Here is a 12,184-nt window from a genome sequence, read left to right as displayed (position 1 = left end):
TATTGAATCTATCCATTAATTGAAATTATCTCTACCTTTTTTGAGCCCAATATTTTAAGTTTATACAACTGCATGAGATAATATATTCTAAAAGCTATGTAAGGCCAGGCGTGGTGTCTCATGCCTGTAATCCCAGCACTTTCGGAGGCCGTGGTGGGCGGATCACCTGAGGTCAGGAGTTAGAGACCAACCCAGCCAACATGGTGAAACCCTGTCTCTACCAAAAATATAAAAATTAGCCAGATGTGGTGATGGGCGCCTGTAATCCCAGCTACTCGGGAGGCTGAAGCAGGAGAATCATTTAAACCAGGGAGGCGGAGGTTGCAGTGAGCTGAGACCATGACATTGCACTCCAGCCAGGGCAACAAGAGCGAATCTCCATCTCAAGAATTAATAATAACAAACAAACAAACAAACAAACAAAAGCTATGTAAAGTAAATAAAGTGATAGCTCTTTTGACTTCAGTTTACCTCTTTAAAACGTCAGGAGATGCTCCACCTCGTGGTATAACATTTCAGGATATGGTGAGGTGATTTACATTTATGCTGTCTATCCCACTCGTGACTAAACAGGCACACCTTCTTCAACTAGGTTTTCTTGGTGAGGTGAGGCAGGTGTCTACAGTTGGCTGCCAAAAAGCCCTTCCTGATCATGCCCTGAATTTTACTGTTCTATTGGCCCTAACACATCCTGGTCCTCAATTGCTCTCATGTAGCTTCAGTCAAGTTCAATTAAGCTTACAGCATACTCTCCTATTAATAAGTTGTAATTATTTTCCCAATTCTTGTCTCTCTAGAAACTCATGTCTCACTGGCCGGGCGCGGTGGCTCACGCTTGTAATCCCAGCACTTTGGGAGGCCGAGGTGGGCGGATCACGAGGTCAGGAGATCGAGACCACGGTGAAACCCCGTCTCTACTAAAAATACAAAAAAAAATTAGCCGGGCGTGGTGGCGGGCGCCTGTAGTCCCAGCTACTCGGAGAGGCTGAGGCAGGAGAATGGCGTGAACCCAGGAGGCGGAGCTTGCAGTGAGCCGAGATCGCGCCACTGCACTCCAGCCTGGGCAACAGAGCGAGACTCCGTCTCAAAAAAAAAAAGAAAAAAAAAAAGAAACTCATGTCTCACTTTCCTGTCCATGTTCTATAACTTTATAGGGTCTCACTGTATGAACGCTCCTATAGCTTAGCCTCTCTCTATCCTTAGAAAGGGTGTTAAGTCAGACAAGCATCCGTTAAACTATCCCTTGGGTGTTCAGCTTTTTGTTTTTTACACATCCTCCTCTGAAACAAAAAAGCATGCCCCTATCTATAATCTTTATATTCTTCTTTAAGCCAATTCCCTTCCCTATGACAAACCCCCTATCACCAGAGATACCATTTAAAAGAAGTCTTAGGAGTTGACCTCTATGAAAGGTTTTTTGACTGTCTTAAACGAATAACCTTGAGGTGATGAAAATGTTCTAAAATTGTGGTGATGACTTCACATATCTTTGAATATACTAAAAATGAAAATATACACTTCAGCTGGGTGTGGTGGCTAACATCTGTAATCACAGCACTTTGGGAGGCTGACGCGGGCGGATCACCTCAGGTCAGGCGTTTGAGACCAGCCTGGCCATCATGGCGAAACCCCACCTCTACTAAAAACACAAAAAGTTAGCCATATGTGGTGGCAGGCGCCTGTAATCCCAGCTACTCGGGAGGCTGAGGCAGGAGAATCACTTGAACCTGGGAGGTGGAGGTTGCAGTGAGCCAAAATGGCACCATTGCACTCCAGCCTGGGCAACAAAGCAAGACTCTGTTTCAAAAAAACAATATATATATATATATATATATATATATATATACACACACACACACACACACTTCAAATGGTTGAGCTGTATAGAATGAGGATTGTATCTCAAAGGCTGTCAAGAAAAGTAAAACATAAAATTACTCAGCTTCACTTCCTTTTTTTTTTTTTTTTTTTGAGTATATGGCTCACTGCAGCCTCGAACCTCCTGGGCTTAAGGGATCCTCCCACCTCAGTCTCCTGAGTAGCTGGGACCACAGTCATCCACCACCACACCTGGCTATTTCTTTTTTATTTTTGTAGAGACGAGGTCTCCCTATGTTGCCCAGACTGGTCTCAAACTCCTGGCCTCAAGCAACCCTCCTGCCTCAGGCTCCCAAAGTGCTGAGATTACCAGCATGAGCCACTGCACCCAACCTCACTTCCTTATACATCCAAAAACAAAACGAAACAACAACAACAACAAAATCTCCAATATTTAGTAAGAGATGAGTTCTCAGTACAGAAATCATGTTGCTCTTCATTCGAATGGTTAGTTTTCAATGTTTGAGGTTCCTACACCGTAGCCATATATTCCACAGACCAGCCTGCTATAAAAGTGAGGCTTGCTACTCTGTCATTCCCCGAGGACTCTTCTGGAATGCTTATAAACAGAAATAGAAAACATAGAACTTAGTTCTATAGATTCACTGAGCATTAATCATGTGTCAGGCAGTGGAGCTACAAAGCTGGGAAGGCAAAAGCAGGCAAGATGTGGGCCCTTCCCTTAACAAACTCATGGGCTAGAGGGAGAGAGAGATCCCTAAATCAAGAGCTACGATGCAATGGAGTAAGGGCTAGGCTAGCGGATACAGAGAGTGCCATGCAGACACAGGGAAGGGAGTGATTCATGCCACTGGTGAAGGCAGTTCAGAGAGGAAATAGCTTTTGAGCTGAGACTTGAAGGATGAAATAAAAATCCCCGTGGCAGGCAAGGAAGAGAGCATAAGTCTTAGCAAAGAAGAAGAAAGCCATGTGTTCATTGATTCTGGGGTGTACAGAACAGGCAGGAATGGCCAAGATGAGCTGGGAAGGAATGTTTATGGAGGACCACATATGCCAAGTCAATGAGTTTAGACTGTTTCCTAGTGTAGGTGATGGGGAGCCAGAAGTGGTTTTTAAGCAAGGGAATGACACGAACAGATGTTTTACTCACATTTATCCACTGAAAGCCAGAAGGTCAACGTTAATGGAAATTAATCCATAAAATGACAGCATAGGCTAAAAATTTGTCCTATTGTCTATGTTCTCCAGGAGTAATACACTGAATTATGGAAAACTACTCATTAGAGTTGCATACAAAACTATTGAGGAAAACAAAGTGAAGGCTCTGCTTATGTGAAAAGCCTTTCTTTAAGAGAGAGAAAATGTTTGCATCGTCCTTGTGTGACAGAGATTAACCAGAAGATTTCATTTGGAAAAGATCAGCTGCCAATCTGTACTTAATTTGTTCCCAACACCTTTCCTATGGCTAATTTGATCCAAAATGGTCCAACTTTTGATGAGAAATATGTTGGATCACAGTATTCCTTTGTTTCAATCCCTTCAGTGGCTCACCAGAGTCTGTAGAATAAAGCTCAAACTGTTCAGCAAGGCTTATTAGATCCCTTGTGATCTGGTCTCCATCTTCAGCCTCCAGCCCCATGCCCTCCAATCAGGGTGGGCAGACCTCCTAATGGGTCATGTTATCTCATATTTGATGATCCTGACCTCTCTGCCTGGTTATGTCTACTCCCCCCACCTCAAGACCCCAAGAGGCTGCCTGATCTACCCAAGTACAGGTGACCACTCCTTCCTATTCAGTGCACCTTCTGAAACCCAGAACTATTCTATTTCCTACGCTTCCTTCGCCATCCCAGCCCATTTCAGAGGTGCCAAGGTGCAGTGCCTGATGTTTCCTTTTCTGTCTCTCTACCCCCTTGAATGAAAGTTCTGTGATTGTAGTGTCGTCGTCTTATTCACTGCTGTCCCTAGCTCTTCAAATGAGCAAAGTACAAATCCATGGTCAATATTTTCCTAACCTTCAGAATTAAGATTTTTCTGCCTCTTACAGTCTTTCCTGGATGACCACAATCTCTAAAATACTGAAATGCAAACATTAGGGTAGCTGTCCAAAGGAGCTCTGCTGCTGAACACTTTTAATAGTATGAATCATCACTCACTAATTTATCTTTTCGTAAATTCACAATGCCATACATGAAGTTTTCATAGAACAAGGCATCCCACGAAGAAACGTTGGGAGGTAGAAAATAGTATTGGTGGCCGGGCATGGTGGCTCACGCCTGTAATCCCAGCACTTTGGGAGGCCAAGGCAGGCAGATCACAAGGTCAGGAGTTCGAGACCTGCCTGGTGAGCATGGTGAAACCCCATCTCTACTAAAAATACCAAAAAAATCAGCCGGGCATGGTGGCACGCGCCTGTAATCCCAGCTACTTGGGAGGCTGAGACAGGAGAATTGCCTGAACCCAGGAGGCGGAGGTTGCAGTGAGCCGAGATCACGCCACTATACTCCAGTCTGGGCGACAGAGCGAGACTCCATCTCAAAAAAAGAAAAAAAAAAAAAAGAAAAAGTAAATAGTATTGGTTGCGCACTTGAATTAAACCTGAGAAGAAGTCGATGACTCAAGCAAAACTCCATTTGTGCTGGTAATAGCTTTCCCCTTGTCAAACTTCCTCCTAAACAACCTCTCTCTGTCTATCCCACCCACCCTCCCTTCCTTGAAGCTCACATTTCGTCTGTGTGCTAAATGTGCCCACAGGAACATTTTCTTACCTCTTCCCATAAAAGTGCTCCAAAGGCCATGCAGTGTTGAACATACCCAAAAGCCTAAACTAGCTTTGGTTACAAGAAGTAATAGCAAGAAGCACTCGCCCACACCCTTCCTTAAGCACCCCCATTTTGTAATGCTAACCCGTATCCCCTGCAAATGCTACCATAAGACCTTAGACTAAGAGCAATCCTGCCTCCAGAGGCCTCTACCTATAGTGTTTGTTATCAAGGCGTTTGACACAGACAAAACTATGCTTACACCTTCTCCTGTACATTCTCCAACTAAAATGCCATCCTCTCAATGTGACAGTGCGTTCCTGTCTTGCTTTCATTTTCAGTTCAACTGGGACCTCTTTCCCTACCACCCCTTGTCATTTTGAACCACATCCGCCGCCACTCCCCAGCCCTGGATCAAATCCCCTTCTCATTTATTTCTCTGCTGCTTCTCCAAGGGGCTTCCAGCCTTTGCAGCTGGAGAAAATCCCAACTGGGTGCCAGGGGTGGGGCGGCTTCATTCACATAGATACAAGCCCTGGGATCAACTGGGCTCTCAGGCCTGCCCTTCAAGGTTTTGACTTACTCCTTGGCAGCTCCCTATGCCTCAGCCTATGGAAGAACAGTACACTTGAGGTTTCGTGAATGGAAAAATTCCTCTCTCTTATGACAGCAATGGTGTCCCAATCAATTTGCATAGTCCAATGTCAGGGCTGTGCCCTGAATCAGATGCCTCCACAATGATGCCAACAACGTGTATATAACTCTGCATCCTGCTACATTTATTTGGCAGCCAATACCTTTTGGGGTATCACTCTATCCACTTCCTAAAGTAGTTCCTAATCTGGGGTTTAGTCAATTCTTGGATGGGCTACACAGAATCTGTGAAACTACTAAAATTATATGGAAGGTGCTATATGTACATCTTTTTGGGGAGAGGGTTCACAGCCTCCCAGAATCTCAAAGGAGTGTGTGGCCCAAGAAAAGTTACAATCTACTGCCTTACTAGCTTCATGTAAACAGGTTGCCTTGTCATCATATAAGATGTATTGGTTTTGTATAATTATAAAAACAATACATGTTTGTTGAAGAATTTTTAATCCAAAAATATAATGAGGAAAATATAAGTCACTTGGAAAACCACCATCCATAAATGACCACTGTTAACATTTTGATGTTCTCCATCTCTTTTCATTTTTTTCTTCTTCCAAAATGGATTCATACTGCTGATTAAGTTGATTTCTAGCAGTTAGTGTTCCCAATAATATAAGAGAAATTTCTGACTACAAGGAACCTTGGACCAGAGTTCAAAAACCCCTTTGATTTCCAAGATGTATCCACCAACAAATATTTGTTGCTCCAAAAGTAAGAGAGGGAAATTCTTAACTAAGTTTTCACACAAGGTGTTTAAAAATTCTAAGGATTTCAACAGGCTATGTGAAGCCCCAGCCTAAGAGCATCTTTTCACTTAAAATGACTGGATCTATATCAACTGGAAAAAAAAAAAAAAAGCAGATGTAATTATAGTCTTGGAGAGACACAATAAAACCAGTAGAAGTTGTTTTGTTTAAATGGTAGTTTTCCTTTACTACCAAAATGCACTCATCTAATGATAAAAGTATATACAGTACATGAAATATGACTATTTAGTAAAGGCCCTGGGTATCTCACATGACTCATAAACTTACAGATGGAAATTCTTGGGCTTTAGAACAATGAAAACATTAGGGAGTGATTATGTGGCCTCCTGTGGTGGGTGACAATTCAAAGGACATCACTTATATGTTTTTGGAGTCCTATCGTGTTTAAGGAGGAAGATTGGTGTAATTACTTTACTGCTGCTTACATATTTCACTGTTGAGAGAATTCTGGCAAAACAGGATTATTGCTTGGGTCAACTGAAGGACTTCTGGCCATTTAAGTCCAGTCTTTCCAATGTAATTTTTATCTCATATTTAAATAATATCCCATTTTCCAGTGGGAAAACAAATAAGTCCCTTTCTAAAATTCAAGGAAAAGCCAATTGAAATGTTTAATGGTTTTCTCTATCAGTCACTCTGTCCTCTGTTAAATCAATGAGGCTTTTCCTCTTTCCTCTGACCCTTGGGAGGTTTCTCTTAGGGAGCAATCTGGGCCTAGCTCAGTAAAGTTTCCCAGAACCCAGGAATGTACTGGCACTACTGCAGAAGCTACAGCCTCTGGCCAGGTCAGGGGCTGGCCCCTGCTTTCTTATAAACACCACAACCTGAGAGCAGCCACTTTCAGACTGTAAGCAAGTAGTCATCGGACAAACAGGCAAAGGCAGCCCTTGTAAAACTCCGGCATCTTTCTCTCCCTCAGGGACCCTTGGCCAGGGTTCCTTTTGAAAGGCCCTGGGGACAGTCCGTTGACAGAACAGCTAGCTGAGAGAGGAAACAAGAGATAACAGCCTTCACGTCTCTGAAGCAAGAGCCATGCTCGGTATGAGGAGGACTTGATTCCATATGGCTAAATGTGTTGTTGCTCTGCGGCTTAGTAAGGGACGTGAGAATGACCAAAGTCTTGAAAGCCCTGGCTCATATCTTTCATGAGACTGGAGCTGGAAGCCAGACCTGCTGACCCCAGGTCCTTGTGCTTGTCTCGGCAGCTGCTCCCAAGATGTGGTCATGGCTTGGGAACTACTGCCTTGCTAAGGATAGGTTTACAACAGAATGCCCAGCAGGGCAGCGATGTTTTTCACTGCTCAGGTCTTTCTTCTTTCTTTCCTGTTTGTGAATTAAGACACGGAAATTTCACAGGGAATAAGTAGGTACTATTTTGCCACCTATACAGGAAGTGGCAGAAAGTGATTGTCATTTTTGCTGACAAGGGGAGGGTAGTTAAAAAGAAACATGGTCAAATCAAAACATTAAGGGTTTATGTATTCCAAATGGAGGCGTTACATTCTTTTTCTTTTTTTTTCCTTTTCTGTTTTCCCCCAGAGTTTTCTAGCACAAACAAGTACCGCTGGTATAATCCAAAACATACAATCAACTTAATTTGGTTTTTTTAGTTATTGTGGTAAAAATATACATAAAATTTACCATTTTAACTATTTTAAGGTATATACTTTGTTAAGTATATACTTTATATATAAGTGTCTGCATTTGGCATTAAGTACATTCACATTACTCTGCAGTCATCATCATTACCCATTTCCAAACTTCCTCATCATCCCAAAGAGAAACTCTGTACCCATTCAACTTCCGCACTTCCTCCACACTGCCCCCGCCCATCCCTGGTAACCTTTACTCTTATTTTCTGTCTCTATGTACTTGCCTATTCTAGGTACCTCATATATGTGGAATCGTATAAAATTTGTCTTTCTGTGACTGGCTTCTTTCACTTAGCATAATGTCCTCAAGCTTCACGCATATTGTAGCATGTGACTTTTTTTTTTTTTGAGACAGAGTCTCGCTCTGTCACCCAGACTGGAGTGCAGTGGCGCTATTTTGGCTCACTGCAACCTCCGCCTCCTGGGTTCAAGCGATTCTCCTGCCTCAGCCTCCTGAGTAGCTGGGATTACAGGCACACACCACCACGCCCAGCTAATTTTCGTATTCTTTAGTAGAGATGGGGTTTTACCATGTTGGCCAGGCTTGTCTCAAACTCCTGACCTCAGGTGATCTGCCTGCCTCTTCCAAAATGCTGGGATTACAGGTGTGAGCCACCTCTCCCAGTCTATTATATGGTAATTCTATATTTAACTTTCTGAGGAATCACTTAACTGTTTTCCATAGTGGTTGTACCATTTTACATTCCCCACCAGCAATGCACAAGGGTTCCAGGTCCGCTCCCCACCCCCACCGTGTTCCTCAACACTTATTTTCCAGTTTTTTGAATAACAACCATCAGAATAGGTGTGAGGTGGTATCTCGTTGTGGTTTTCATTTGTATTTCCCTGATGACTAATGGTTTTGAGTATCTTTTCCCGTGCTTATTGGCCATTTATTTATCATCTTCAGAGAAATGTCTATTTAAGTCCTTTGCCTGACTTAAATCAAGTTTGTTGTTGTTGTTGCATTATAGGAGTTTTTTTAATCTATTCTGGACATTAATCTCTTATCAGATATATGCTTTACAAATACTTTTGCCCATTCTGTGGGTTGCCTTTTTACTCTCCTGTTAGTGTCCTCTGATTTGAGAAAAAAATCAGAGGACACCGACAAATAATGTAATCAACTTTATTTTTTAAAGAAGGTATGGGTAGAATTTTTAGGGAGCAAACAGACAGCCAGAAATATGGATGGAGAAGGTACGCCTAATACCTCCTTTTTACCCTTCTGTGGGTGAAGGAACAAGAACTGAGGTATTCTCAATGAGGTCACAAACTCATCACCCCTCCCCCAACTTGGCTCCTTTTTAGGCAGCTGATGCGGTAGGGCACTTGTGTACTAATGACAGTCACAGAAAGGAAACTCATGCTGGGTGTGGTAGTGAGCCCAGCAAGGGCAAACAGGCAGAGTGGGGAGGACATAGATCTTACAGGCTTATACGATTCCTCAGCCCTACCAGCTCTCTGTTTCTGGCTGGTTCTTAACTACACACTCAAACTTCCAAACTTCTCACATAGAAGATAAACATGCAGATTTGTCACTACTGAATGGAGAGGAATGCTTGAGTAATTATTGTGAAAAGTGACACCCAAGTTCAGTTCCATCTCAGAGGATCAAACTCCCCTTCTTGTCTCTCTGCCCCTTGTTTCCTTTCTCTTCAGTCCCACCTGCAAAATGGGCCTTCGAACCAACTATTTGTCACATGGGAGTTTGCTTTCTAAGTATTATTGGGTATGATCAATTTACACAGGCAATGAGAAAAAGCAATACATATTCATTTTCTTCTAGGAATAGCCCTGGAACTATACTCAAATCTTCTAGAAATGGCTGTGTCTCAGTAGCTTATGTGAATAAACTCAGTCTAAATTTCAGGACAATTGTGAGGCTGAACTCTTGAATATCCTTACTGAACGTGAGAAACAGTGCACAGTGCAGGTCCTGTAAACTGAAATTTCTCACTCTACAAAGTACTGATTTGTTATTGAAAGGTATTGTCAATTACAGATCACCAACCTACCAAACTGTCTTTTCATAAGCAGAGTAAATAACCTAAAATCTTCTTCTTACCTAGGAAGCACACCTAAAACCCCATGAACTGCCTGCCGCACATGCATTCATTTAACCAAGAATCCAATGAGAAGGATATTTCTAGAAAGGTCTCCACCTAGACATACAAATGGCTTAGAAATTTCAATGTTAAATAACCTTTATGTTCAGGAAGTTCTTTTTTGTATTTAATTCAAATCCTAAGGGCAAAAACTCAACTTCTTTAGCATGTGACCATATGTCCTACCCTCAAAGCCGTTTCATTATGAGGGTGGGGGAATGAAAGAAAATGTAGGACAGGAGGAAGAAATGTAACTCTTCCCTATTATGCTTCTAACATTTATTGAAAGCTTGCTAAGCACCAGGTACTATGTGAAATGCATTACATGCGTTACCTCATTTAATTTTAGCAATGACCCTATGAGGTAGAGAATACTATCACTACTCACATTTTATCAATGGGAAAACAGATTAAGAGAGGTCAGAAACTTGTCCAAGTGAGCAAATACAGTCAGTGTAGTACGCCAAATTCTAAGATGCCCCTAGAAGTCTTGCCTCCTGGTCTACTCACCCTGTTTAATTCTCCTCTTGAATGTAAGCGGGACCTGTGAATATTGAGAGATATCCCTACCCTGATTAGGTCAGGAATCAACTGACTGTGAGTTAATCAAAACAGAGAGGATCCCAGGTAGGCCCGACCTAATCAAGGGATCTCTAGAAGAGGAACTGGACCCATCCTGAAGAGAGAGATACACCTGCTGAATTTAAAGAAGTAAACTGCCATGTGATAAGAGACCTATCTGTCCAGGACCCGAGGATGTCCTCTAGGAGGTGACAGCAACCCCCAGCTGAATGGGACCATTTCAACTACTTCAAGGAACCAAACTGTGCTATCTTGAATGAGCTTAGAAAAGCTCTGAGCTTCTGGATAAGAACGCAGTCCTGCCAACACCTGTAAAACCCTGAGCAGAGAATCCAGCTGAGCCATGCCTACACTTCTGACTGTGAAATAATAAATGTGTTATTTTAAGCTGCTAGGTGTGTGGTAATTTGCTACGCAGCAACAGTAAACCAAGTATAGTCAGGATTCAAAGCCAGGCTCTATTTAACTCTGGAGTGCATGCTTTTTTTTTAGACAAAGTCTCACTCTGACCCCAGGCTGGAGTGCAGTGGTGCCATATCACTCATTGCAACCTCTGCCCCCTGGGTTCAAGCGATTCTCCTGCCTCAGCCTCCTGAGTAGCTGGGACTATAGGTGCCCGCCACCACACCCAGCTAAATTTTTGTATTTTTAGTAGAGATGGGGTTTTGCTTTGTTGGCAGGGCTGTTCTCAAACTCCTGGCCTCAAGTGATCTACCTGCCTCGGCCTCCCCAAGTGCTGGGATTACAGGCACGAGCCCGGCCAAGTGCATGCTCTTAACCACTACAGCAGATTCTGCAGCAGTTTCATGAATTCCCAAACATTTTCAATGCTTTAAAGAGTATAGATATTAATGTAAATCTCTATGTAACAGTAATGGTTATGATCTTTTCTTCTTCTAGTGCAGTTTTCAAGTTTTAGAAATGTTTTTTTTTACCACATTCTAGTACAGAAACACACATTGATATGTTACATTTGAGATGGAGGGAGGGGAGAATACACATTCAACAGAAAACTGCTCAAATACAATGTGATAATAGGTTACGTTGTGAAAAATAAGTAGGATGGAAAACATAAGATTTCATTTACCAAAAACACCTTATTAGAATAAACGTGGCTTTTGCAAGAGCTCCAGGGTATGCTACTTACAAATACTTTCCTTCTGACTATTGCGTCAACTACAAAGTCTGTCATGTGGTGCTTCCAAGGAGATGACAACACATTCCCTCTTTTAACAGGGCTCAACTAAAAATGTAGTGAATATGAGAAACCAGTGAATTCTCTGCTGCAGTGAAATAAACTTAAAGAGAATTCCAAAATTCAAACACTGTGGTTGCTTTTTGGAGAGTGTCAGTCCAGAACTAATGGTTCATGTTCCCCCTTCACACACAAACTACACACAGAGGTGAATTGATGAATAATAATAGCTAACACTTAGCCTATGCAAAGGGTTGACCATGGATTATCCCTTTAGGCCTCATGCTTACCTTATGCGGTAGGTATGATTATCACCATCACTCCTATTTTATAAACAAAGAAACTGGGACTTAAAAAGGTTGAGTAAGTTTCCCAATATTCCACAGCCAGAAAGTGGCATTTCAACTCAGAAGTGGACACCAGAGCTCATTCTCAGTCACTTAGCTATATGACCAAAACTTCTGTTGCTTTCCAACTAGATGTTTCTTCCATCCTTCACGGTATCTAGGAATGCTCAATAAATTTTGCTGATAATGATAAGGAATGAGAGACCGGAACCTGAGGGAGTAGATAAGGCTTCCAAGCCATTCATCATTGTGAGAATATGGGAGATGTGGAGAGGGCAGAA

General features: G+C 42.4%; 1 protein-coding gene across 1 annotated transcript in view; it reads right to left on the bottom strand.

Moving 5' to 3' along the window:
• DOCK11 (dedicator of cytokinesis 11) overlaps window positions 1-12,184 on the bottom strand; it is a 200,737-nt gene that overhangs the window by 163,405 nt on the left and 25,148 nt on the right. The window lies entirely within an intron of this gene.

The sequence above is a fragment of the Nomascus leucogenys genome, chromosome X, assembly GCF_006542625.1.
Source record: "Nomascus leucogenys isolate Asia chromosome X, Asia_NLE_v1, whole genome shotgun sequence".
NCBI lineage: Eukaryota > Metazoa > Chordata > Mammalia > Primates > Hylobatidae > Nomascus > Nomascus leucogenys.
The sequence above is the reverse complement of the archived record's forward strand: the minus strand, read 5'-3'. Positions and strand labels throughout refer to the sequence as shown.